The sequence below is a fragment of the Phyllostomus hastatus genome, unplaced genomic scaffold (assembly GCF_019186645.2).
Source record: "Phyllostomus hastatus isolate PE091 unplaced genomic scaffold, TTU_PhHast_1.1 phas_contig_1, whole genome shotgun sequence".
NCBI classification, from domain to species: domain Eukaryota; kingdom Metazoa; phylum Chordata; class Mammalia; order Chiroptera; family Phyllostomidae; genus Phyllostomus; species Phyllostomus hastatus.
In genome coordinates, this window is record NW_025333498.1 from 35158186 (window position 1) to 35185144 (window position 26959).

A 26959-nucleotide genomic window follows, 5' to 3' on the forward strand; every position below is an offset into this window, starting at 1 on the left:
GTGGAAAATGTGTTCCAAGTTGAGGAAAGAGCAGGTGGTGCAATGACTTCAAGGCCAGAGTGAGTAGGTCAGTATGACTATAGCACAGGATGGAGGAACACATTGTGATGTGCTGCACAGGCATGTGGGAACAGGATTGTGAAGAATATCGTTGGCAAGTGAAGAAATTCACAGCTAATGCTAAGAGCAGTAGGGAGCCACTAAAGATTTCATGCAAGAACATAACATTGTTCAATTTGTATCCCAGGAAAACCACTCAGGCTGCATCATGAGGTCTAGTCTCTGGAAGGGGAATTAGTCTGATAGAAGGGAGGCCAAATACGAGATGGTTGCAGGAAGACAGAGAAGCAGGCAAGTGGCAGTTACAAGAAAAGTGGGTAGTTTTAAAAGTGATTCCCAAAGTAATTGGAAATTTTTGGAACTTGGTAATTAGTTGGGCTGTCAGAAAAGGAATCAGAAGACAGGCAGATTTCCAGCTTGGAAATCTATTCAAAGAAGTAGCAATATAAGAAACATCAAGCTTAAGAGAGAAAATAATTCCTGTTTGAGAAATGCTGAGTTCTATGTGCTCATGAGGCATTTAGGTAGACAAGTTGTTTAAGTGGTCAGTAAGATTGGGGCTCAGGAAGTCCTTGAGATAAGAATGTGGGAACCATCTTTATGCAAAGTTAAAGCACTAGGGCCTATGAGATCACCCAGAGAAAGGTTGTAGAGCAGAGGTGTCAAACACAAGGCCCGCGGACCAAATCCGGCCCTCTGCCTTGTTTCATCGGCCTGGCACCTTGTTTCTACCTAGCAGGGGTGCTGACCTCTTGCTTAACTGTTAAGGAGCAAGTTACATTTATACTAGTCCTAAAATTACATTTGGCCCTTTGAAGGCAACCTCGAGGCTGATGTGGTCCCTGGTGAAAATGAGTTTAACACCCCTAGTAGAGTAAGGAGAAAAGTCAGTCTGGGAGAAAACTGATTTTTAAACTGATGGTTTCTAGGTGAGAAGGGATTTGGGTAATTGGGTGAATTAAGAAGCCCAAATGGCAGTTAGAACATACCTAGTCCCAAGAACGTAAAGCACAGCATAGGGAGTATAGTCAATAATATTATAACTATGTATGGCCTCAGGCATACTTGACTTAATCAGGGTGATCACTTCTGAAGTTATATAAATGTCTAACCACTGTGCTGTACACCTGAAAATAATATAATATTCAAAGTCAATTAAATTAAAACATGTAATTAAATTAAAAATTTTTTTAATTTATAAAATAAAGGTCAAAAAGAGAAAGTTTCAAAAGAGACTAAGAGAGACTGGCCTGAGCAGTAGGAGGAGAACTAGGAGTGGGAGTCACAGGGGTCAGGAAAAGGGGTCAAGAAGCCAGGAATGACACCATGGACTCTGCTGCTGAAAGGACAGGTGAAAGAGGACTGAAATGATGTCCACTGGGTTTACCAAACAAAATTTTGCAGCCTAGACAAGCTGCTAGAAGTCAACTGCTCTTACTGTATTTTGTAAAGCATAGAAGAATTTATACTGCTTTCCTGGGCTTGGGAGATGAGTGCCAGTGAAGGCCTTTCAGAGCAACAATAGGAGATAGAAAAAAGCTTTCAGATTAAAAAACAGTTTGGAGGTTGAAGGTTGAGAGCCAAGGAAGGACACAGACACTGCCTAGAAGCAAGCTTATGGTATGGAGACTAATAATGGGAGATTGCCCCAGTCTGGTTCGAGGCTCTACCACTTAGAAGTGGTGTGACCTTGGCAAGTTACTTACCATCTCTCTACCTCAGCTTATTCATTAGTAAAACACTTCATTGTGAGGTTTAAAGGAGTTCATTGATGTCATAGTTTTAGATAATGCCGGGCACACAATAAACATATTGTGCTAGTTTATAATATTTTCTGAGGACTGTGTAAATCTTCAGAATTACAGTGAAATCTTTTGAGAAAGTGGGCTACTAGACTCAACTGAGATTGGATTCTCTCCAATCTGGCAAAAAAAAAATGGTGTTTAGTAATGGACTTATTTTGAGCTAAAATAAAAAAGGGGAGGGTATGTGGAGACAGGACTGGTTACATCCCTACAGGAAGCGGTAAAGTCTATGAACATAGACTAGGGGATGGAAAACTACTACCCACAACCTGGTTTAATGATAAATAAATAAAACAGCCCCCTCACCATTCTGTTACATAGTGTCTATGGCTGCTTTCCCACTATAATACCCATACTGAGTAATTACAACAGAAACTGTATGGCCCACAAAGCCTAAAATATTTAGTATCTGGTCCTTTCCAGGAAAAGTTGCCAACCCTCAATACTTTCAAAATACTATGAAAGCACCTAGAGAAAATAAATCAATAAAGCACTTGGGGATTTAAGTCATTGCAATGTCTACAAGAATTAGTTGTGTGATTGGACTATCCAAAAATGAAATGGAGTTATAGTTTGATTGCTAGAAATATAGGACCCAGAATGATAGAGGAAGTAGTTGACCGAGCTGTTGGGTTTGGAACAACACTAATACAATCTAGAGCAGCACGGTCCAAACAAACTTTTCTGCAATGAGGAAAATGATCTAAATCTGTAGTGTCAGAACTGAATTCTAATTGTATTTAATTTTAATTAATTTAAATATAACTAGCCACCATGTGGCTAGTGGGTATAGTATTGATTAGTACAGATATAAAGTATTTAATATCATAGAAGTAATTGTATAATAAAAAGTAAACATTTAATCCAATAGACCTTTTTAGTGCTTTATTCTGGGCATATAAAAGTAAGATTCAAATAATACCAAGCAAGTAGATAGATGCTCACAAAACTAAAATATACAGGTGTAAATGTCACACTGACAGATATATAACAATAGAGTGTCCGTTATGTGCCAGGCTTTGGGAAAAGTTCCCAACATTTACTATTTTATTTAACCATTAAAAAACTCCATGAAATAAATATCATCCTAAATATTATATTTAAAAACAAAGCAAAACAAAACACTGAGACCTAAAAAGACTAAGTAAATTCACTAGACCACAGGTGCTTATTGAACTGGATTCAGATGTGAATCTGCCTGATTCCAAAACCAAGCATTTTTTCTAAATAACAGAATATGAATAATATGCTATTGAAATACAAATGAGGGAGAAATGTGTTCTGCCTTTGGAGGGTAGGATTTCTAGGATAGGGAAAGTCAAAGACTGCTAGGGAGGATAAGTGACATTTGAGCTAAATCTTGAAAGAGAAATAGTTCTCCATAATGAACTCATGTAGACCCCAAGAAGAAAGATTCATGTGATGTGAACCCCAAGATGGATTCATCTGCTGAGATGGACTTCCCATGGCCAACTGAGGGCCCAAACTTTTAACAGGAGCCTAGTAGTCATTTACCGACAGCGGCTTCTCAGGTACTCTGCATACCAGGAAGAATCTCAGACTTAACTCTTCACTTCCAGCTCTATGCCTTGCTTATTTAAACCCCCTGAGTCAACCAATGCAGGGAAACCCTTGTTTTGTCTTTCTGCCAACAGAATGGGTGCTACCTGGTCCAATTGGAATTGTACAATTACCTCATTGACACAAAACAGACTTGAGTGAGAACCTGGGCAGGAACTTTCGCTATAAAACAGGGCCTCCCCTTTGTCTGTGTGGAACTCAAGTCTCCTGGGCTACAGTTCCTTTTTGCTTTAATTAATGCTTCTCATTCTTCTTTACAGTCCAAAGTTCATTTTGGTTTACAAAGATAAAAAGAAAAGATTGTTCAAGGCAGGGAAGAACACCATGAAGAAAAGGGCACAAAGGTTGTGGGTAAACCAGGGAATCATGATCTTCAATAGGTTCATTTCTGTATTCCTTCTGTATGCTGCATACCAATTACATATGTGTGTATACACACACACATACATACACACACATGCATGCATTATCCTGAGCATTATAGAAGGTAAGATAAAAGAAATAACCAAGATATAATTCCTACTCTTCACAAAACACAATCTAATAGAGAAGACAAACAAATACGAAACCAGGCAGGTTGAAGTAATAGAGTACAAATTACCCTGAGCGATCAGGGATTGAGCTTCTAAGTCATTGGGGAATGTCATAAAGCTTCAGAGTAACTGAGCTCTAGGTTGTATCAAGTATGAGACAGTAACAGGGATGGGAGAAAAAACAGTCAGAATGGTCAATGGAATACTAATAGAAGGAGTTTGTGAAGAATCCAGAGATATTTAGCCTGAAAAAAGTCATGGTCAAGAGCACAAGACTTCTATCTTTTAGCATATGAAAGAATGTTATGGAGAAAAGGGATTAATCTTATGCTATATGACCTCAGATAGCAGAACTCAGACCAAAGGAGGAAAACTCCAGGAGGCAGATTTTGGTTCCACATACAATTTTTTTTTATTAACAGATAACAAGATTCTGTCCTTGACTAAACTGTGGTCAGGTCCTTCGAGCTGTCAAAATTTTTGACTAGGCTCAAAAATGCCTTGTACAGTTTTGGCAAGAATACTGCCAGGTCACTTTAGTGAAAATACCCCACCCTTAAAATCTGGTCAAACTCCTGATGCATCTCCTTCCCTATCCTATCACTTTGGCCTGCTTTCAGTAAAAATGCTATTAAATCGTTTTAGCTAGAATCCCCTTTATCTGTAATGTTTCCTCTTAGTAATTTTCCATCCACCCTGCTCCTTGTCCTTGTTCTATGTGGAATGGAGTGTAGCTCTGTACTGAGGTCTCTCACACCATCACAATAGCTCCTGAATAAAATTTGCCTTTACCACTTTAACTGACATCCAGATCTGGTTTTCTTTGACACCACTAGAGCAGTCAGAAAATGGCATGAGCGGCCACAGAAAAACATCACCTCTAGCATAGTTTAAGAAGAGGCTGGGAAAGATAGTAATTAGACAGGCTGTCCAAAGATGTTGCTCTAGGTTCAAAGTTGACCCTTTGGCCTTGATATTCTGGGACCGTATGGCATGGACATTCCATGGACATTCCAATAGTTTCTCTTATAGCTCGACTGCAATCACTTTTTTGATCAGTTCTTAAAATTGAGTTGGGATTGTGCAATAATTTAGAAGTACGATTAGTTGTTCATAAAGAAATTAATTCCATTCTCCAAATTTATTATTCTGATGAATGAATGAATGCCCTGATCTCATTTTGATAGTTCCCTAACTTAAATGATATTACATGCTGCAGAAAGCAGCACCCAGGATCTCTGTACTTCGAACCCATGGTCCTCATCATTGAAGGACACTCTTAAACCCCCTAAACAAAATGTCTAATATGAAACTATAAATTAGCTTTTAATTTCAAGTGTTCTGTAACCCAGACTCTTACTAGTCCATAATGCTAGCCTTCCCTCCCATTCCCACACTTCCCTTGCTGATTTATTTAGATGTCACTAAGCACCCTTCCTCTGCTCTGCATCACTAGAGGTTGATCTCGGACACCCTTGACAAGCTCTTGTTAGGTTTGGCCAGTGGGAGACACTGATAAGAGATTGGAAAACAAAAGATTGGAAGAGGGAAAGAAGGAAGAAAACAGGATCTCTCTCTCTCTCTGTCTCTCTCTGTCTCTCTCTCTCTCTCATTCTTTCTCTCTCTCTCTCCCTTCCTCCCTCTCCCCATTTCTGATTTGGGTGGTATTTTCAGCAGCAACTCATCTCTTCTGCAATTTGCCCTTTCCACGGTTGCTGCACCTGAATCCTATACCACTGCCTTTTCCCTTTGTTCCTCCAGGAGTAGAGTGACCAGGATGCATCTAGGAGTTTTGCTAATCTCTGGGTTGCCTCTCTATCTCCTTGGTGTGTGAAGAGGGCTGAAGGGGCGATAGGGGTGAAGAGGGTAAAACATACAGAACATAGTGTCCCCTTTATTCTTTAACCTATCCCATACCCTTAAAGTGAGTTATTTTTATGGAATTCTGTGAAACTGCCTCCATGTTTCTATTTTCCTGGCTGACCTGACTGATATCAGCCTGTTCTCTAATTTAACAGAGGTTTGTATAAACCTCTAAAATGTGGGTTTAAAAAGTAAGTAGAAAACACCCAAAGAAGCTGGATTAATTTAAAGAAAACCTGTTCTTTCATTTGGTCTAAATCTTAAGTGATGGCTCTTGTAGACTCCTTTCTTCCTCTTTCCCTCTCAATCTAGTTTAAAGTCCCGCTCCACAATATAAAAGTGGCCATTGTGTCATCTTATACTTGAACAGTCTTTACACCTTGAAGTGTCAGAAATTTCATTTTGGATTCTCCTATTAGACTTTAAACCCAATTAAATTAATATGAACCCAGCAATAACAAAACCTGTTTGGAAAATCACTCACAGAAATCCTTTTATCTCTTTTATTTTATTTTATGTCCTCATTTTTCTTCTTCCTGCCTATTGCCTTTTGCTTGTTTCCCCCATGGAAATAAAAGACATGATCAGAGCAACACTTAAACAGCCCACCAACATGACCTCTATCTTCCTTCGTGTCATAAGAAGGAGATGTTGCCAAGGCAACTCTGAAGGAGATGTTCTTGACTTCCTGGACTATAAGCTCCAAAAAGAACTGTTTCTCAGATCTTATCCATTCTCAGGTGGGAGGCCTGATATTGTTTGATATAGAATTTCTTTCTTTAATGTGAGACCCATATTTGAAGGTCAACGATTGTGAATTGTCCCCAGGCCAGAGGCATTTGTCAAATGGGCACTATTCACCTGCAGACCATTCTGTGCTCAGTTCTTTCCCATTTGGCTGCTGCTGGGGTCGTTTTACCATTTCAGAGTCATGAATTTTGACAGTCACCAATTACTGAGCCTTTAATATGTACAGTGCTGAGAAAGAGTGGCTGGTCCAGAGCCCTCTCTCTAAATGAATAGTATTCTCTTACCATTTGCTTTCCTCTGACCATTGGTCTTTTCTGCTTTCTTTTTCCCACTTTACATTTTTTAACACTAGGTTTAGTCTCTATGAACTCGCTCTCTGACCTGGATTGAAGTATAGCCCATTAGTTCCTATGTCAAGCACACCTGAATGCAGCAGAGAGGAATGGATACAGGTAAAGTCAAAAGTCACTGACTTTCGAAATGGAAAAATCAAGAACAGGACAATCTGTGTCATGACAGACAAATCACATCAGCTTCTGTGTTGGGTATACATGGCCCTTCTTCCCAGACTACTATTATTTCTGGAGCCAGAAAGAAATAAGGAAGAAAGGATAGAATCTTTCCTAATGCAACACTGTTTGGGTGTTGGCTTCCCTAGCAAGTTGTAAATCCTACATACACTACGTGAAGGCCCCATATCCCACAGCTGCCCAGTTCGGGCCCTGCCTTCACTTTCTTCCTTTAGCTCCACACTGGGAGCTGAGAGATGTACCAGCACTCTTCTCACTCCTTCGCATACATGTTCTCATCTTCACAAAAGCCTGCTGTATTACTGGGGAGCACAAGTAACTTGCCCAAGGTCTTTCAAATAGAAAGCTGTAGAGGCAGAAATTGAATCCAGGAAAGCCTGATCCAAAGATTCTTTCATATACTACACATTACATCCCCAAAGGAGAAAATCTGACACACGGTATGAAAAATGTCCATTTACATGTCTAATATGTCCAGCTGGATAATCCCAGCTGGCCTCTAAGCGATATAAGGTAAGTGAAGGGTTAATTCATAATCATTTCTGTAGTCCCCATGCTTGGAACATTTTAAATACTCAATAAGCATTTGTTGAAAGATTATTAAATTTGTTAGTTAATACCTACCTTTCTTTTTTATCCTGAACCTGAATTACAGCCAAAACCTCTAAAATGGCCTTTTCACCTCTATTCTTGACTTCCTGTAGCTGAGCATCCACAGCAAACATGATTAATTAGACCCCATTACTTTAAAATTTCTCAATAGCTCCCCCATCTAAAGGATAAAGTTTGAGATTCTCTTCCCTTGTCTATCCTTACAGATTTACCTCGTCCCCGTCTATCCCAACCATGCAACCTTCACTTCACCTCTTTGCTGAATTATTATGGATGTTTGAATTATTGGCAGCTTCCTTAATACAGACCTTTGAGCTTTTGTGCTTGCAATTTTCTCTACCTGAATGGCCTTACTCTCCTCCTCACTGGTCCCCTGGCACCAACACTCACACACATACTCCTCACTCACCTTTCTGCCTTGCAACCTTATATCCCTATGTTATAAACTGAATGCTTGCATATCTTCAAAATTCTTTTATTGAAACTCTATCCCTGCCCCCATCCCAGTGTGATGGTAGTAGGAGATAGGGTCTTTCGGAGGTAACTGGGATTAGATGAGGCCAAGAGAGTGGAATCCTCATGAATGAGATTAGTGCCCTTGAAAGTGTTACGAGAGAACTTGCTTCCTTTCTGCTCTCCATCAAGGAGAAGTTGGCAATCTGCAACCCAGAAGAGGGCCCTCACCAGAACTCAATCACGCTGGCACCCAGATCTCAGACTTCCAACTTCCAGGACTGTAAGAAACAAATGTCTGCTGTTTATAAGCCACCCAATCTATGGTGCTTGGTTATAGCAGCCCCAACTGAGTTAGCTCAAGAAGTAGCTCAAACAAACCTCCTCAGGATTCACTGATTTACTGAGAACTCAGTGCTCTCTTCATCTTAAACAGATGGCCACTATAGAAACTGTATTTTGTGTTTTCACTGTCCACTTCCCCACTGTTTTGTGAGTTGCTAAAGATAGGAATCATGTCTTTTTATCTCTGTGTCCCTAGGACTAAGTACCAGTGTCTGATTATGTGAGTCTAAAGAAACCAGTATTTGTTGAAAAAGGAAGGAAGGAAGGAAGGGAGGAAGGGAGGGAGGGAGGGATAGCTCAGTTTGGTTGAGAAGAGGAACCTGTGGGAAGAGCCAGGCAAGGAATGCATTTCACTCTTTGAATCAGTGAAGAGGTGAGAAACTTGTGAGACCTGGGACATTGTCTGACACAACTAACCTGAGAACTATGTGATTATATCAATATTTAGGGAGACAGAAAATCAGAGAAGGAAAGGGGCAGCAAGACAAATTTTAATATACAACTTTATCTCAGTCCCTGTTGCAAGATTCATCTCCAAACCCAGTAGTATGGTAACACTTCTGAAATCATTAAATTTATTGTTTTGTGTGTTTCTTTTGAAGTTATCATATTTTGAGATATATAATTATGCCTGTTGCAAAGGGTGTAATATTGTCTTGTAAGCCTGTTTTTCTTTTCTAATCAAAGAACTCCAGTGAATATTTCTTAGGTCCTAAAGCACAAAATATATTAGATTTAAAGAAAACTAAAAATTAAAAATGCCAAAGCCCTCTGGTTCTAGGAGAAGAGGAATTATATTTTGCCAGTTATGAAAGGCCTGACTTATTTTACTATCTCCCATTTGTAATCTTTAATATTAAGATAAAATATAAATAACATTAGCAGAAACCTGGTCATATTGACTGAATAAATACAACAAACTTATAACAGGTGGTAAAAGTGGCTTGCATGGCAAAATCCAGGCTGTAAGACATTTGAGACTAGTATTTTTAAGACCAATAATAAATGCTAGAAAATGTCATAGAAGTATACATTCCTCAACTCAAAAGAAGGTGGAAAGGGCATTCAATATCATGAAGGACTTTATAACTACAAATAATAAATATTCTTTGGTCTTTATCAATATTACAACTTTGGTAATTGAATGCAGTTCTGGCTGCCCGCTGCTGCAAAAGCCAATACTCAAGAGGCAGGTACTGATGTAAAGTGGTTTACTATCAGGTGCCAGCCACATGGAAGATGGGGGAACTCATGTTACAAAGCCCACCTCCTGGGAAGATGGGGACTCATGTCTCAAAGCCCATCTCCCCCTCTCAGTGGAGGCAGCAGTTTGTATAAGGAGGGAGAGGGGAACAGAAGAGAGAGATCAAGGAAGGGGGTTGAAAATTTCTCCATGTGCACAGTCCACTCCAGTAAGGTAAGTGATGGTCCAGTGTACGTCATCCTGGTTTAGTCATCCTGGCTTCACGTCATCCTGGCTCCATGGTTGAAGGTCAGCAAATCTCCCAGAGCCAGGATGCCTGAAGGTCAGAGTCTGTATCTTTTAAAGTTAGCTCCCAGGATTCTTATACAAATGTGCTGTTTTTCTACAAGCTAGATATTATTCAGAGTCTGCACCTAGAGAAACAATGTCAAAAGAATGGTGGAGTGGGTTACAATTTTGTGCTGTTACAATTCCCCCATTATAGTTTGACATTTTTATTGTTGGCAGCATTAATACTGGGTTTTCATTCCTGTTAGTGCTCTGTTGGTTTGGATTTTTTTTTGAGGGGGTGGCGAGGGAGAAGTATTGATTTGAGCATTTAGTATAGTAGGTGGTACAGTTGTTGGGTAAATGATGATTACAGTCATTTATTAAGAGTCTACAATGTTCCAGTCACCTTCCCAATACTATTTCTGATCTTCAAAACAATTCTTAAAGGGAAGTGTTATCAGTGCCTCTGTGTTACAAATGAGCAAATCAAAGATTTAAATAGATTAAGTAGTTTTTCTGTGTTTCCACATCTCATTAAAAAAATTCTGGAAATTGGACTGCATGGAACTCCATGGGACTCTGTAAGACTCTAAATCCCATACCTATCCCATGGCCATCCACTCTGGGATGCCACCACTGTTCTGAATAGAACACAGAAGATTTCAGCACCTGCCCAGCAAAATGAGTTTGGAGAAAAAAACACTATCTGTCTGAGGTTTGGGCTAGAGAAGCCCATTTTGAAAGTCCAAACAGGTTTCCAAGGAGGGAAAAGCACTAAAATTAAGCAAGTTAACATAATCTCTTTTTCATTATTTGTTATTTTCATGAATATGAACAAAAAAATGATGAAAGAGACCAAAGGAATTTCCTTGACACTAAGCATAATGACTGACTTTTGTAATTAGGCAAGGAAGGGGCCCTGGACAGGAATGAGTGTCACTAAGCCTGCCTGGGCTACTTGCAAAATCAAGAAGGTGAATGGCAGTTTTTTGATGTGTCAGTGTGGCTAGGCCACACAAACACAAGGTCTCCTTCCTCTGTGATGACCTGACGTGCTGTGGATGAATGCCAAGAAAACCATAAGCTTCATGGACCATCAGTACTACCTCAGGAGGTCCTACTCCATCCAGCTACCAAGGGACATCCTCCAGCTGCTGGGCAGCTCCATGACCTCTCCTGGGAGCTGCTGGTGCCCAAGCACTTGCTCAGCCTGGTGTGGGTGGTTGCCTAGAAGCTGCAGCAGCATGCACAGGAGCATATCTGCACCACCAGCTTCATCTACCTGGTGGCCAGTGCTGGCCAGGGCCAGGACCTGTACTTCAGCTCCTTTTGCTTTGGAGGCTCCATTGAGCAGATCCAAGTGAAGCAAAACATCTTGGTGACCCTGTGCACCTTTGCCCCTAGCTTCCAACAAGAGGACTCCATACAGGGCCTGACCATGTCCTTTGTACCCTCCTTCAAAGAGGAAGGGGCTTTCAGAGTGACCCCAGATATTAAAAGCAAGGTCTACCTGAGGACCCCTACCTGGAAACAGGGCCTATCATCCCTTGTTTTGGTTTTCTGGAACATCAGTGTGCCCAGTGACCAGGTAGCCTGCCTGACCTTCATAAAGGAGCAGACTGGCCTGGTCTGCTAGATGGGGCATGCATTCATGATCCTCCAGGAGCAGTCGTCCAGGGCTGGGAAGATCTTCAGCCTGGAAGAGGTGCTGCCCAAGCCAAGCTCCCACCATCGCAGCTTCTGGGCCAACTTCTCCAACTGCAGCCCCGTGAGTGGCAAGCAACTGGACCTGCTCTTCCCGGTGTCACTTACCCTGAGAACTGTAGACCTGACTGCTATCTTCATCGCTGTGGTGGGAGGCAGCACCTTGCTGCTGTTTGCCCTTGGACTCATCTGTAGGTATCTACAATGGTAATGTCAATACCCAGATGCCAATGCAGCCAAAAATGTTTCAGAAATTGTAAAAGGACATTGACTCCCATGTATATGCAGGCATTGAAGACAACATGGCACATGGGCATCTGCTGCAGGATTCCAACAGGCCCATCATCCAGCCCGAGGTAGACACCTACCAACCCTTGCAGGGCCCTGTGGGGGACTTCCCTCCCTCACCACCGCCCACATGCTCCAGGGCCCCAACTACAAAGTTGGCCCCAGAGGAGCCATCCCCTGAGTCTGAGAATGAACCATACACCTTCTCACCCCCACCAAGGGGAGTGGAAACAGGAACACAGACATTCCATTGGTGGATGCCCACAAGCCGGAGGAGACTGGGGAATAATTTGAACCCATCCCAAAGACTTTGCATAAAGCAGGGCACTGAGATGCCCTGTAGGGTACCCATCAGAAATCATAAAGAGGAATCATATGGAAGGAAAAGCAGGAGGTTTTCCTGAACACCACCAACTTCTGATTTCCAGGCAGACTCATTCTGGTGATGAGATGTTGAAAATGATGAATTCTGGTCTGGATACAATGACCACTGCTCATGTCTTTCTAAACTCAAGTTGGATTGCAATTGTAAACCACGCTGTAATGAGAAAGAAGTGCAAGTTACCCAGTACAGGGTTTCAATAAGCCCTGGATTTGGACCTTTTGGGGGGCCATGGTTCTGCCTACTACATCCTCCTGCCGCTGCAGAAGAAATTACAAAACAAACTTGTCTACAGGTATGTTTTGCTTAGCCGACAGGATCTTTTTATTTTATTTTTTACATTCCAAAAGCAAAATGATCTTTATTTTTTATAAAAAATTGTGTATTTATTCTTACATGTTTAAATTTCAGTCACCCTCAAAGTACTATACATTTGTGGGGGGGTTTTTATTGTTGTTCAAGTACACTTGTCTGTATTTTCAACTCACCACAACCCTCTACCCCACCTATCCTCACATCCCACCTTCAAACCTACCCCCTTTGGCTTTGTCCACGTGTCCTTTATACATGTTCATTGATGGGCCTCCCTCTATCCCCCACCCATTACCCCCTCACCCTCCTCTCTGGTTACTGTCAGTTTGTTCTTTATTTCAATGTCTCTGGTTATATTTTGCTTGCATGTTTCTTTTGTTGATTAGGTTCCAGTTATAGGTGAGATCATATGGTATTTATTTGAATTTTACCACCTGGCTTACTTTACTTAGCATGATGCTCTCCAGTTCCATCCATGCTGTCACAAAGGGTAGGGGCTCCTTCTTTCTTTCTGCTGCATAGAATTATATTGTGTAAAGGTACCATAGTTTTTTGATCCACTCATTTATTGGTGGACACTTAGGTTGCTTCCAGCATTTGGCTATTGTAAATTGTGCTGCTATGGACATTAGGGTGCATAGGTTCTTTTGAATAGGTGGTTTAGGATTCGCAGGGTGTAATACCAGTAGTGGTATTGCTAGGTCAAAAGGCAGATCCATTTTAAATTTTTTCCAGGTGTCTCCATACTGCTTTCCACAGTGGCTGCACCAGTCTGCATCCCCACCAACAGTGCACTAGGGTTCCCTTTTCTCCAATCCATAGCAATCCAGCACTTGTTTGTTGATTTGTTTATGATGGCCATTCTCACTGGTGTGAAGTGGTATCTCATTGTGGTTTTAATTTGCATCTCTCTGATGGCTAGTGATGCTGAGTATGCTTTCATATGTCTCTGACAAATGGTGATGAGAGATCTGGACAACTACATGCAAAAAAATTAAACTCAATCACCAACTTACAACATACACAAAAATAAATTAAAGATGGATAAAAGACTTAAATATAAGTTGTGACACCATAAAAGTTCTAGGGGAAAACATAGGCAGGAAAATCTCAGATATTCCATGCAGCAATATTTTCACTGATATGTCCCTTAGAGCAAGGAACATAAAGGAAAAAATAAACAAATGGGATCTCATCAAAAGAAAAGGTTCTGTACTGCTAAAGAAAACAGCAGTGAAATAAAAAAGAGAACTAACTGTTATGCAAAAACATATTTGCCAATGATACCTCAGACAAGGGTTTGATCTCCAAAATATATAAAGAACTTGCATGAGTCCACTCCAGGAAGTCAAACAACCCAGTTAAAAAATGAGCAAAGGACTTGAACAGACATTTCTCCAGGGAGGACTGACAGAATCTTTTTAAAGTATTGATTACTAACACTTAAAATGATTAAATGTTTACATAGCAATCCAGATCAGAAGATCTGGCTATGCTGGGGCTCACATTCTTACCTGGCAACAACTGGCTGCATTGAGAATCAGCTCCAACTTTAGCTGGGGCATCTAGTCTACCAGTTCCTCACAGTCCCCACCACTCCCTGTCACCTCCCAAAGTGAGGCTTAGTGTCTGTTGCTATTGGTCAGCTTTCCCGCAGGGTTGCTTTTCTCACTATGAAACAAAAAGTTTGGGACCTATATGTCTTATCAAATGAGAGCACAGGCCTCAAGGCTGGTGTGTGTTTCAGGAAGTTTTCTTATGCACATCCCACACCCCTCATTTATTGTAATTACGTCCCAGCTCCTGTGTGTATTTGCATTTGTGGACCCTGCTCTCACCCTGGAGAGACAGATTGTGTTATGGCCTGTCTGCATAGCCAAAAATTCAACATTTCCATGGCAAAGCTCTTTCTCTGAAAAATAAACGCACTTCATTGAACTCAGTGAATTCACCTTGGAAATGCACCACCTAGACTTGTTCATGAGCTACTTTGCCTTTATGAGAAGTTTTGCAATCTCCTTAATGATGTGTATTCTAAGGCCTCTTGAACTCTTTCCAGAAAAAAATCATTTTGTTTTGTTTTGTTTTGTTTACTTCATTATCCCCTCGATGCAGCTATGGCATCTTTACCTTCTGAAAGGCTGCCTCCTGCCCAGTGACGCCTGCCTCCTGGTCTCTTCTGAGGGTCACTAGGTTGGTGCTCTGCCTTCAGCCCCAGAGTGTGGCTGGCCATCTTGGGCATGGCTGTCTGTCATCACATACATCACCTTTAATGACAAGGGTCTCACGTGGCCATTTTCTTTTAACCACAAGTGCAAAACTGCTTGCCTCTGGGACCTCATGTGTTCTGAAAATATGCCTACCAGAAGGAGCCAACCTGATGTACTTATGGCTCTTTAAAGTCCAGGCCCCACTTATGGAGACCATTCTGGGGTCACTGGAAACCAGCTAGATGCATTTGTTGAGCCTCCACATGAGGACTGCCGATGCCGGGAACCTGCACACCCACCTGCATTGCTGTGAGGAACCTGGTTCACACAGGACCCACCAATAATGCTGCAGTCACCTTTCATGGGAGGGGCAATTCTCAAGGAAGAAAAGAGGGGGAAGCACAGGTCCATAGGGCATAACCTTGGTTACCATTTGCGGACTGGTTTGTGTGGATCTGTGTGCTTTGTGGGAAATAATTTATTTGGTGTAGATACTTTCAAGGTGCCATGTTATTTCCTACATTTGTTAAAATAAACAAGTGTACAAAAAAATTCGGCTGGGACACAGTCCTCAGTCTTTCAATCAATCACTAGTCTAGGCATTGCTGTATTTTGTAGATGTGATTAAAGTCTGTAATTAGTTGACTTTAAACAAAGGACATTATCCCAGATGATCTGAGAAGGCCTGATCCAATCAGCTAAAGGCTATAAGACCAGGGATCTTATGAGGCTACTTATGGAGAACAGCCTTGGGTACCACAAGCAAAGCTATAATGCTCGGCAATTTTCTTATACCTTCTTCATATGAGAGGGGTCAATGTTCCTAAAATATTTTAGCCAAGTGACATAATACTAAATACCACTAATTTCACTAATAAAATCTCTCACTAATGAGAGACTAATAGCTAAATCTGTTATGCTAATTAAATTGTAATTTCACCTATGAAGACCAATTTCTAATACTCAGAATGCTGATTAGCAACATGTCCAGTGCAGACCAGGCACTGCTGCAGTGTTTACAGTAGCCACCCAGAAGAGTGGCCATTCTGATGAAATGTGAACTCACCACCCTACCCTGAGAACACAGCCTAAGCTAGCATAACCCCAAAACCACATTGCTATGCTGAAGTACTTTGGAGTAAATTTCAGAAATCATAGCAAGTACTGTAACCAAATGTGTAAAAGGTAAGACAGGTTTTCCCTAAAATATGGCACTGCTTTGATGTCTTTCAAGTTGTGAAACCCATTTCTAGCAAGCAAGGGAAACCCATTCCTAGCATGCTACATGTTTAAGCATGTCTACATGTAATTATTTCTTGAAAATGAAAAAATTTCCTACTTCTGGACCTTGATAGGCTGAGATGAGCATGGATGAGCATAGATGATACAGCTGTCCCTCTGAACAAGTTCAGATTGTCATTTTGACAATCTGAAGTTTTTCATATATCATTTTTAAATTTTGTGATACTTTAAATTTGTACTCTTTGAGAGAATCCTGTAAAATAATCAGCTCCACATGGGAATGTATAAACCACTGAAAAATCATTAAATTGGATCCATTTCACATTCTTAGAGAAAGACACACTTAGGTTATTCAAAACATAGTTAATGCAACAACTCTTAACCATCATAAACATGAATACCTAGAGAAAAGAAAAGAATTACAGGAGTGTCCAATTTGTTCCTGAATGCAAAAGTGAAATAGACCAAAACATGCCAAACTATGCTATGGTGGGTACTGGCAGTCTTCCCCTACATCCTCCATCAAATGCTTCATTTCTTATCTTTACAAAAGCTAAGCTCCACAACTGAAGTCTGGAGCTATTCATCAAGCAGACAGCACTCAATGCATTTCATTTGGCCACATGTCTACAAAGCATAATGTTAAATCATGAGTTTGGGCACCAAGGAGTCAAACAGCTGGTCCTTCTCCATGCTCTCTTTTCACTAGCTCATCAAGCATTTGATAGAAGCCTATAGCTTCTGGAATTCCACAAAGGGAATGATGCAGACTCTGCTGGCCATTACTGTCAGCAGGCTCAAGAAGACAATCACAATATGCAAAGGCCACTGAAGATTTGTTTGCTAATTTATTTAATTGATATTTGTTGGGCATCTGCTATTTGGCAAACTCAGAACTAACAGGTGAGAACTAAAGCATGTGAGAGACTAATTCTAGCTACCCTGTTGGATTTTATAGTCAATTGGGAAAAAGAAATACAAAATGGCATCAAGCCAAATGAAGAAACACATTAGATGTACACATACAAAGGACGTGTTTATGAAAATCAGGCAAAATTTGGCTGGAAATATAGGGCTCTGATTCTTTCTTCCCTAGGTTGAAAAACATGACCCAAGGAGTTCCTATAATGTATTAAAAAAATCTGCATTTGTCACCCTTTTCTCTCTCATACCCAACACCAATGTCCTGAGGCAATCTCTCTGGGCATTGTCAAAGCATTAACTCATTCTTTTTCTCTGTTGAATCAAGTCAGATCACTAACTCTATTAGTAGTCTAGGAAACCAAACAATAATTCAGTAAACAACAGGCCCAAAATGGCAGCACTTGATTAATAACTAACAACTTTCCTAATTTTTGCCCCTGTTTTCAACTTAGAACCAACCAAAAAAAGCTAAATATGCACCCCTAATTATCATACAGGATGCCCTTCTTTAGTTAGCCCACACACAGCTTCTCCATGCCAACAGCCTCTAATCAAGGCATACCTGAAACCTTCCCTTCTTTGCACCATCCCATCCTCTGTCTGCCTTTGAGTCTCTATCAAACACAAGTGATGGTGGCTAACCGCCTTGTTATAGTAAGATCCAAATAAATAGTCTTTGCTTGTTCTCATTTAGGTGATTCTCATTTATTTATTTCCATAAAACAAAAGTCTCCTCCTAGGATAAATGTACTTAAATGTGAAAAGAGAATTAATTAAATAAAATCTAATTAAATAGTGGTACAGAGGGTACTGGAATATTACCAAAATTATCCCAGTGGTACACAAATGCAGAAAGTTTGAAAACACTGTGTTCTGTGCCAACCTCATGCTAAATGCTGTAAGGTGTTATATTCTGCACAAAAACTTGCAGGGGAATATGTGACAAAAATATACTGGGCATTTTCTCACCTCAGACCTTTGCACTGGCTATTTCATCTGCATGGAATGATCTCTCCCACACTCGTAAGACATGCACACTCCCCTCTTTGCCTCATTGCTCGGATGTCTTCTCCTTTGTGAGTTCTCACCTGACTAATCTGTTTTTACCAGCAATACCCTCTAACATATCCTTCCCTCCACACATACAGTCTTCACTCCCTTTCAGGTTTTATTTTCACCATAGTACTTACCATCATCCAATATAATACATATTTTATAACTTTTTTCCTTTTCTTTGTTTCAACCCATTCCCACAACCCGCCTTCTCATTAGCAACAACCAGCTTGGTCTCTGTTTTTATGAGTGTGTTTCTTTTTTGTTTATTCATTTGTATTTTTTTTAGATTCCACATGTAACTGAAACCGTACAGTATTTTCTTTCTCTGATTTATTTCACTTAGCATAATACTCTCTAGGTCTATCCATGTTGTCACAAATGGCAAGATTTAATTCTTTTTTATTGCTGAGTAATATTCCTTTATATATACCACAACTTTTTTTTAAATCAATGGACATCTAGGTTGTTTCCATATCTTGGCTATTTGTATTTTATTTCTTTGTAACATTTATTACCCTGTACTAATAGGTAATTCCATAAGGGCAAGGATTTTCCCCTTCTTTTTCTTTTCAGTCCTCAGTAGATACTTACTAATTGAATAAAAGCAGGAAGGAACATTATCTCCTTGGAATCAATAGAATCCAAGCTCAATTTCCACTCTGTTGCTTGCTGTAGTAGCTATGGAGATGTGTCACCCAGATCCCCTTCAAAGGGTGGCATGTGGTCTCAGCTGTCAGCTCCTTCAGGGTTTGCCTCAGCTGCACAGTCTCCAAAAAGGTAGCCAACATCCCATGACTGACTGAGTATGAAGGTTCAGCAATTTCAGCCCATGAGATACCCTAGTGGGCAGAATATGCTAGAGAGCACCCCTAGGTGTTGGCTTAGTCCTTCCTGTATTACATTTCAACTTTTACCCAATCCTGTTCCCCTGCCCCTCACAGCGGTTAACTCTTAATAAGTACCATGCACTCCAAATTCCATCTCAGCATCTGCTTCTGGAGAACAAACCTACGACACTAGCTCAGTCCCAAAGGATCCAACCTGTGACATCAACTAGGATTCCTACTCTCCTCAGCTTCCTTCTTCAAATTCTTCAAGGAGGTTCTGAACGCTTGTGACATACTATTAGACACCAGCCCAGAAGCAGCTTGTACTTCTCCTGGTTTCTACATATTCCTGCAGTTCTCTGTGGACATGACCTAAGAAGCATTCAATGTATCACAGGCTCCAGAGAGGAAGTCTGAGCAGGCCCCAGGGAGCCTGCCCTGTGGGGACTCTAATCACAGCTTTCCTTCTACCACAGTGAAATGAGTGATCTTTGCCCTGCTGCCATTTATCTTCCTTCCCAGCTGCCACACTCAGTATGAAAATGTGGGTTTTTATTTGCACTGTCCACCTCCAGGTTGCAATCCCCACAGGCACCCCCATGACTTCATAGTGAACAGAGCTCCGAGGCTGGCTTCAGGACTCTCTAAAGAAAAAATAGAAAATTGAAATAATTATTACAGCCACTGATCCTTTTTGTCTAGTGGATCCCACCCATTAATAATTCAGAGGCATTGGGCTACTACACTGTGGTTGCATGTTTCCATAACCAGCTAACCACACTGGGCTGGGAAGCAAATTGCTGAGCAACCATTGGATGAGTGTGATAAGTACAGATTTCTGCTGGGATCAGTCCAATGACTTAGGAGTAAGAGACTTGATCCCCTAAGATACAAAAAATCATAAAAAGTTCTCTCCATTCAAAAAGATGATTAGATTTTAAAATATGTTTCAGTGGATGTTAAGCTAAATAGCGAAAGATAAGCACAGAGAGCTTTTTTTAATTAAAATCAAATTATATGGGTGATGAACTTACAGATAAATTGGTTACATAGCATATTATGGCTGTTCCCTTGACATTGAGTTGAGAATGACTCTGAATGAATCACAAGACTCTATGAATGTCACAGTAGAAAAAAGAAAAGCAAAAAGAGGCCAAATTACTTGTGAAAAAACCGTTGTGCCTTCTCCGGCCTCTTTCCTTTCCTGTGCTCTGTGGAATGGTGCTAATATCAGCTTTGCCTATCCAAGCACCTCTAAGCTGATTGATAGGTTTTCAGAGAAACTTGTAATCATAATCACTCATAGAATAGTCACAGTGTTAGGTATTCTGTGAGTAAGAAACAGGAGACAGCTTTTCTCCACAACTTCTGCAGGGAAGATAGCTGTAGTAACCAGTGACACAATTAACTCACTAACATAAATAACTACAATGCCCTTGACATTGTCATTGCTCTTTCCTCATCTGAGATCCTCTATCATCCATTCATTCCCAAGGCAGAATCTCCTGATCAGGCACAACCCAAATGGCAGCAGCTGCCTGCCCAGTGTGACACAATCATGCGGCACCAGCAGGTGATTGTTTCCATAAGGATGATGTGACTTGACTATCTAGGGAAGTGACTGGAAAGGAACCTTGCCCCAGTCCGCAAAGGATAAGCCATACACCCTAAGACAAATGTCTCTTCCACTATAGGAGCTGTGAGGTGGATGGATTGGCACACAACAGAAAGTGGACAAAGGGCTGAAGGAGGGCACCATCAGGCCAACACGAATGCAAACACCGGAAAAGCCGCTGCCTGCCTCAGGCATGGAAGACCTATTTATTTAATAAAATGCAGTGTTAGAAGGAGCAGACTTTTTGTGGAGGAAGTCACGGTAACCTTCTAAATGCTTAGTTAGGACAGAAACATACTATAAAGAAGAGAGCCTGAGGTAATGGGAAAGGAGAAATACTAAAGTCTTCATTCAGCTCCTTTTTCTCCACATAGGACCAATAATTTTCACTGTGTGAAAAGTATTATGGTATTTTTGCAATGTTATACATTTAATTTCAGATCTTCAGAATCTATGCTTTCCAAACTGAAGATGCCAACCTGTTCATGGATCATAAAATCAATTCAGCATATTTAAATTACATAATAGAATAGAATAGAATAAAAAATATCAATGCATCATACTTAGTAAGGTATCATCCTGGAACATTGTTTCAGTTATAGTATTTGTGTATGTGTATAAGTGAGTATATAAGTGTGTGTGTGTGTGCGCACGTGCATATTGAGTAATGATGTAAAATGTATTTATTACTCTGCTTGGTTAAAAAAATACAAGCCATTACTCTAAATCAGTTAGGAGAAGCTACATATCAGGGCCTAGATTTCATCTCAGTGCCCCATGCAGCCCACCCACAAGCTGATGGAAAGCCCCTTGAGTGCTGCACACCTTACAATGCCCAGTGGAGGGAAGGCCTGTGACTAAATCATTACAGAATGTAGTTCCCCATACTTTAGGCACTTTCATTAGGAGGAGCAGGAGGGGATGAGAAGAAGGGAGAAAGAAGAGAAGGGGAAGGAGGAGGAGGAGGAGAAGAAGAAGGAGAAAAATTTTATAAGTACCAAACACTCCCCAAGACACACTTGATATTTCAGATACATTCAATTGATTGCTGTGTATCTAACATCCATTTGTATACCCAGTGGCCCCATACAAACACCTCCTTCTATTTAAAATGCCAACAGCACATTTGGAACTAAGACAATGTTCAGGCTTGCAAAGTTTGCCTGATTTTTCGCCATGTAGCCATTTGAGAAAGGAAAGAGCTTTTTAATGTGTCCTTTGAGCAGAAAAGAGGTCCTTATCCCCTTCAGAATTCAGAGGTCCATGAAACTGGAGGAGGGAAAATATTACCTCTTCATATTCAGAGATATGATTGATTATTTAGCATGTACTTCCAATGTGAATATAAGCTACAAGAGTACTCATGACTTTGTCAACAATGGGAATCATAATTATTTTTATAGTATGTGACAGTTACTGCAGATATCCAGATATATTGTTTATATTTATTACTACTTCCAAAGTCATTTGGAAGTGATGACTTCCAAAGTCATCAGAGTCATTATTAGACTCCTTGTTACATCTTATTATTTAATGTGTTAGTAAAAAAGAACAGTCATTGCAATTTTTTTAATTTTGGTGACTGTATTTCAGTGGAATTGGTTTCCTTTGTAAGCTTAGATATTTCATTTTATGCATTTTAAAGCATTATTCTGAGACATCTATAGTCTTCTCCAGACTACCAAAGAGGGCCATGGCATGAAAATGGTTATGTGATTAGAGACTTATTAGAAAGAACAGTGCAGAAAGAAACATAATTATAACCCAGAACATATAGTCATGGAGGCTGAATAAATTGGAATAAAGTATTGGGACTATTTACAGTAGAAAAACTTGAACTGGCTAGAAGGTCTTAAAAGCACCTCCAAATTCTCCATAATATATCTATATTTTCACAGACTAGGTGGCTTAAATGAGAAAGAGTAAAACACAAGGAATTTAGGGTCTATCTTAAGATATTAGAAAAGAAGAACAATAAATAAGAGAATGTTAGGAGAGGGAATTAATAATGTTAATAAGATTTCTAATAAAGTGATATATAAATATGTCCACACTCTGGTTATTTGACTAGTCCAGTTAAATAGATAATCTCTTTATGAGCCTGATTAGGGAATAAATAAGGAAAAATAAAACATACAAGATGACTAATGATGTTGATAATACAATTATTACACACTAAGTTTCACTCTGTGGGAGAAAATTTGAAAATCTAGAAAAATTAAATAAACTCACCACAAAATACAGGGGATGCAAACACATCACACTGGTGGAAAAGTTGAACGGACCAAGTGCTGCGAAGGGAGTGGAAAGCTGATTAAGGATCTACCTTAGAAAAGTCGCTAGGTCCAGATGGTTTCTTACATAGGTTCCAACTAATCTTTAAAGAACAGATAGTTCTGATATTATTAAAATTATTTCTGAGCTCAGGAATATGGAGAGCACCCTAATTTCTTTTATGAAACCAGCACAATTTAACACTATAAAACCTGATAAAAAAAATTTATAGCAGCAGCGGCTACAATAAGAAAAACAACAGTCTGGTCAGTTCCTCTTCTGTCAGCCTGCCGGCAGCTTCCCCATGCCAACAATCCCTCAAGGGGACAAAAGCTCCCCTTCAGCCACCATTAAGCGTTCCCACTCCTTCGTTTGCCTTTGATTTGAATCTCTGCCAAATGCAAGTGCTGGTGACTCAGACTGACTCTCCTGCTGTCCACAAGCAGTTTTTACCCTCAAGGGGGCCATCTTTGTTTATCTCCACAGAATCTGTTAGTTCAGGCAACAAAAAAAAGCACTCAAAATAACACTCCGAAAATTCTGAGCCAGGATTCCAATGCAAGTAGTAGGTTGATTTGGGAAGAGTAGAACACTTGATGGGAGAGTGGGGAAGCGGTGCACAGGAAAGGCAGCCAAAAAGGTGCACGCTTATGAAGCCAGCTAGGAACTTAGTCACTTAGGAAACACTGGGAAGGCACAAAGAACAAGTAACTCAGACTTATCACAGCTGAATGTCAATGGCAGGGTGGGTTTCTCAAGTGCGTGTCCAGTGCAGTGGCACAGAGCTGGTATATAAAAGGATGCTGCAATTAGGTTTGACACTCTATGTAGTCTCTTGAAATCCTTAATTCTTTATCTTGAATTTGTGTTTTGTAAGTAAAATCTGATGAGACAATAGAGTATGTCACACAGATTTGCAGTCTCAGCTAATGCCATACCTTCACCTCCTGCTGCTGCACCCTGTCGCCCCAGGATCTGCATGCAACAGCTGCTGTCTGGGGTCAGTGCCTGACTTGTTCTGTAGGGGTGGGGCAAGATAGAGGAGTGCCTTCTGCGGTGGCTTTCCTCCCTCCTCAGAGCCAAGTGCAGGTGTTGTGGGGTGCTAGACACCCCTTACTTTACATAGTACATGCAAATAAATACCAGCTGCATCAAATATTGATTTTTTAAAAATAAAACTCTGAGATGAAAATTAATAAAACTCACATCAAGAAGATCCTTTTAACAAATAAATGGAAGTCAAAAACTATAAAAAATATAGACATATATGATGACATGACAAAATTATAAGGCAAAAATTTCATAAAATTAAAAGGTAGAGGAGGCACTGTGAAAAAATGTGTTCTTTTAGATGAGCACCAGATAAATATCTATAATTAGCAAAGAACTCTTACAACAAATGGCAAACACCCCAACAGAAAAACTTTAAAAAGTGGTGAATAGCTAATTCACACAAAAGCAAGTCCAAAATAACTAATGAACACATGAAAGAGTGTTTTAAACTCAGTAGTAATCAGAAACATGCAAATTAACCAGGTTCTCATTTTCAACCATTGACTGTTGCCAAACATGGAGAGAAGAATATATACCACTGCTGGCCAGGCTGTGGGGAAGGGCACTTGCATCATCATCCTGCAAATGGGAGCTGTTGCCGCCTTTTTGGAATATAATCTGGCAACATCTACAATAAGCAAAAGTACATATGTGGTTTGACCCAGAAATCTTATTCCAGAAAATCTATTCTACAGAAATTGAGCTCCAGTACATAGGAATATATGTGTGTATCCCCCTTACCCTGAATAATTATTGTAACATTTTTCTGGAAATAAGTTAACACATACACACAATTCAAAAGATGGAATAGTATGTAGCTAATAAAAAGAATGTGTTAGTTGTATATAGATCTATGGTACTTGTTTGCAGGAAGTTAAATCATCTATTTTTAAGTAGGAAATGGGAGATATAGTCAGGGTAGGACAAAGTTTACAGTTCAGGAAAGTAATATAATAAGTAATAAATAATAATACAAGAATAAATTCTATGTTTTGTGTACTTACAACTATAAACTTACTTTTGCCCCCCCATATCTGATTAAAAAATAACAAAGAGTGGGAGAAAAAAACCATACATATGTGTATGCATTTGTATATCACTATGTGAACATGGAAAAGGAGTTAAGGTCACATTAGATTATGAATAATGGTTTCCTGGCAGAGGGAGAGGGAAGAAGCGGAATGTAAAGGATGGGGTGAGGCAGAAAGGAGGGGTAGGGAAGTCTCTACACTAATAAAAATAACATGTGTTACAGAATTTCATTTATTTATAATTGTATATCTGTATACATATAACTTTGTATATACACGCATAAATAATGCATTAAGGTTGGCCATAAAGTGTTCATTTGTGGTTATTTCATGGTAGCGGAATTTAGGTGATTTTTACTCTAAGTAGCTTAGCAAATGTCACACAGAGTAAGGTAAGAGCAAGGATTCAATGTATTTGACCCCAAAGTCAGCACTCTTTCACACATGACACAGCTCTTCCCATGGGACTGCAGCTCTGGTCAGATTAAGATGGGGGTATTAGCAGAAGCCCATTTACCATGACAAGGAAGCAAGCTAGGGCCTGGGCAGAGGAGGGCAGTGGGAATTCAGTTATCAAAACTGGGAGCTACAAGCCTGAGCGTAAAGACTGCATGGGATCAGTTTAAAGTGCAGGCAGGATCCACTGCATATCTGCATCTTGCCAGAGGTCAGGCCTCACCCACACAGTGGTTCTCCACCATCACTGTGCCTGGGAATTCCTTGCAAAGAGTATAAGGATATGGATGCCTGCCTCTTCTCCCCATTTGCATTATTTGGTCTTGTTCTTATCCTAGGCATTAGGATTTTAAATTGTTCCACAGGTGTTTCTAACATGTAGCCAGAATGGAAGAAAGGTAATCCTATGGTCTCTATTGCCATCGAATTTACATGTCAAAACCCTGAGGTGATGGCATGAGAAGGTGAGACCTTAGGGAAGCAATTAGGTCATAAGCCCCACCCTTGTGAATGAGTTTATTGCCCTTATAAAAGAAGTTCAACAGTGATCCCCTTCTACCTTGTGAGGTCACCGTGAGAAGTTGGCAGTCTGCAACCCTACCAGAACCCAACCATGCTGGCATTCTGATTTTGGCACACTTCCAACCTCCAGACTATGGGAAATCAATTTTTGTTATTTATAAGCTACTCAGTCTGGTATTTTGTTACAGGCACCCCGAGCAGATGAAGACAGACGCATCCAGGTAAACACAGCAAGAGACAAAAATAAGATGATGTGAGAGTGCAGCGGTGCTCACCCTTCCATGTGCATCAGGGCCACCCAGAGGCCTGGTTAAAATACAGATTCCTGGACTCTACCTTAGCACTTCTGATCTGTAGGTCTCAAGTGGGGCCTGAGAATGTGCATACCTAACACATTCCTAAATGCTGCTGAGGCTCCTGATTGGGGCCACACTTTGTGAACCACTGACCTGAGGCTGGAGAGAGAAGGAGCCTGAGGCTGAGGGTCATGTGGCTGCAGCTGTGAGGAGAGTGGGCGTCGGAGACTGGGAACCAGGCGGGGCCTGATGATGCAGTTTACCTTTTTGAATTCCCCTCACTTTATCAGTCCACCTACCTGCCAACTCCCTCCAGAGCCAGACAACCTCACCTACTTCAAAGGAAAGATTTAGGCATCATTAGTTGTAATGAGATTTTATACTAATAAGACTTTATTACTACCCATAAAATATATACTTGTCTGGTATGCCACAACACTGTCAGTCCTAAATAAAAGGAACCCGACTTTGCCTGACAGAATAAATGAATGCGATACAATTTGTAAAGCAGTATCTTTCATTTTTATGTTGTTTGTTGACATTCTCATTTTCTGAATTTAACCGCACATCATTAGTGTAGTTTCTGGGTAATTTTCATAATGTTGCAAGAACCTAACACTTCTTGAAAGCTTTGGATTAACTGATTCTGATTAATCTTCTCAGTATCCCTGGTAAGCGGTAGATGTATCAGTTCTACTGACGGGACCCCGCCAACTTGAAAGGAGAGAGAGGGGCTGTGTGACCTCGCATGTGCGAGTTGT

General features: G+C 40.4%; 1 long non-coding RNA gene and 1 pseudogene across 1 annotated transcript; one reads left to right on the plus strand and one right to left on the minus strand.

Moving 5' to 3' along the window:
- The first annotated feature begins 8313 nt into the window (after nucleotides 1–8313).
- On the plus strand, nucleotides 8314–12287 carry LOC123824550 (annotated as a pseudogene).
- Nucleotides 12288–18546: 6259 nt separating this feature from the next.
- LOC123813292 lies at nucleotides 18547–23895 on the minus strand. Its single transcript, XR_006784724.1, has 3 exons — nucleotides 23779–23895; nucleotides 22799–22857; nucleotides 18547–19595 (listed from the first exon to the last, which is right to left on the minus strand). It is a non-coding gene; the product is annotated as an uncharacterized LOC123813292 (long non-coding RNA).
- Between the last annotated feature and the right edge of the window lie 3064 nt (nucleotides 23896–26959).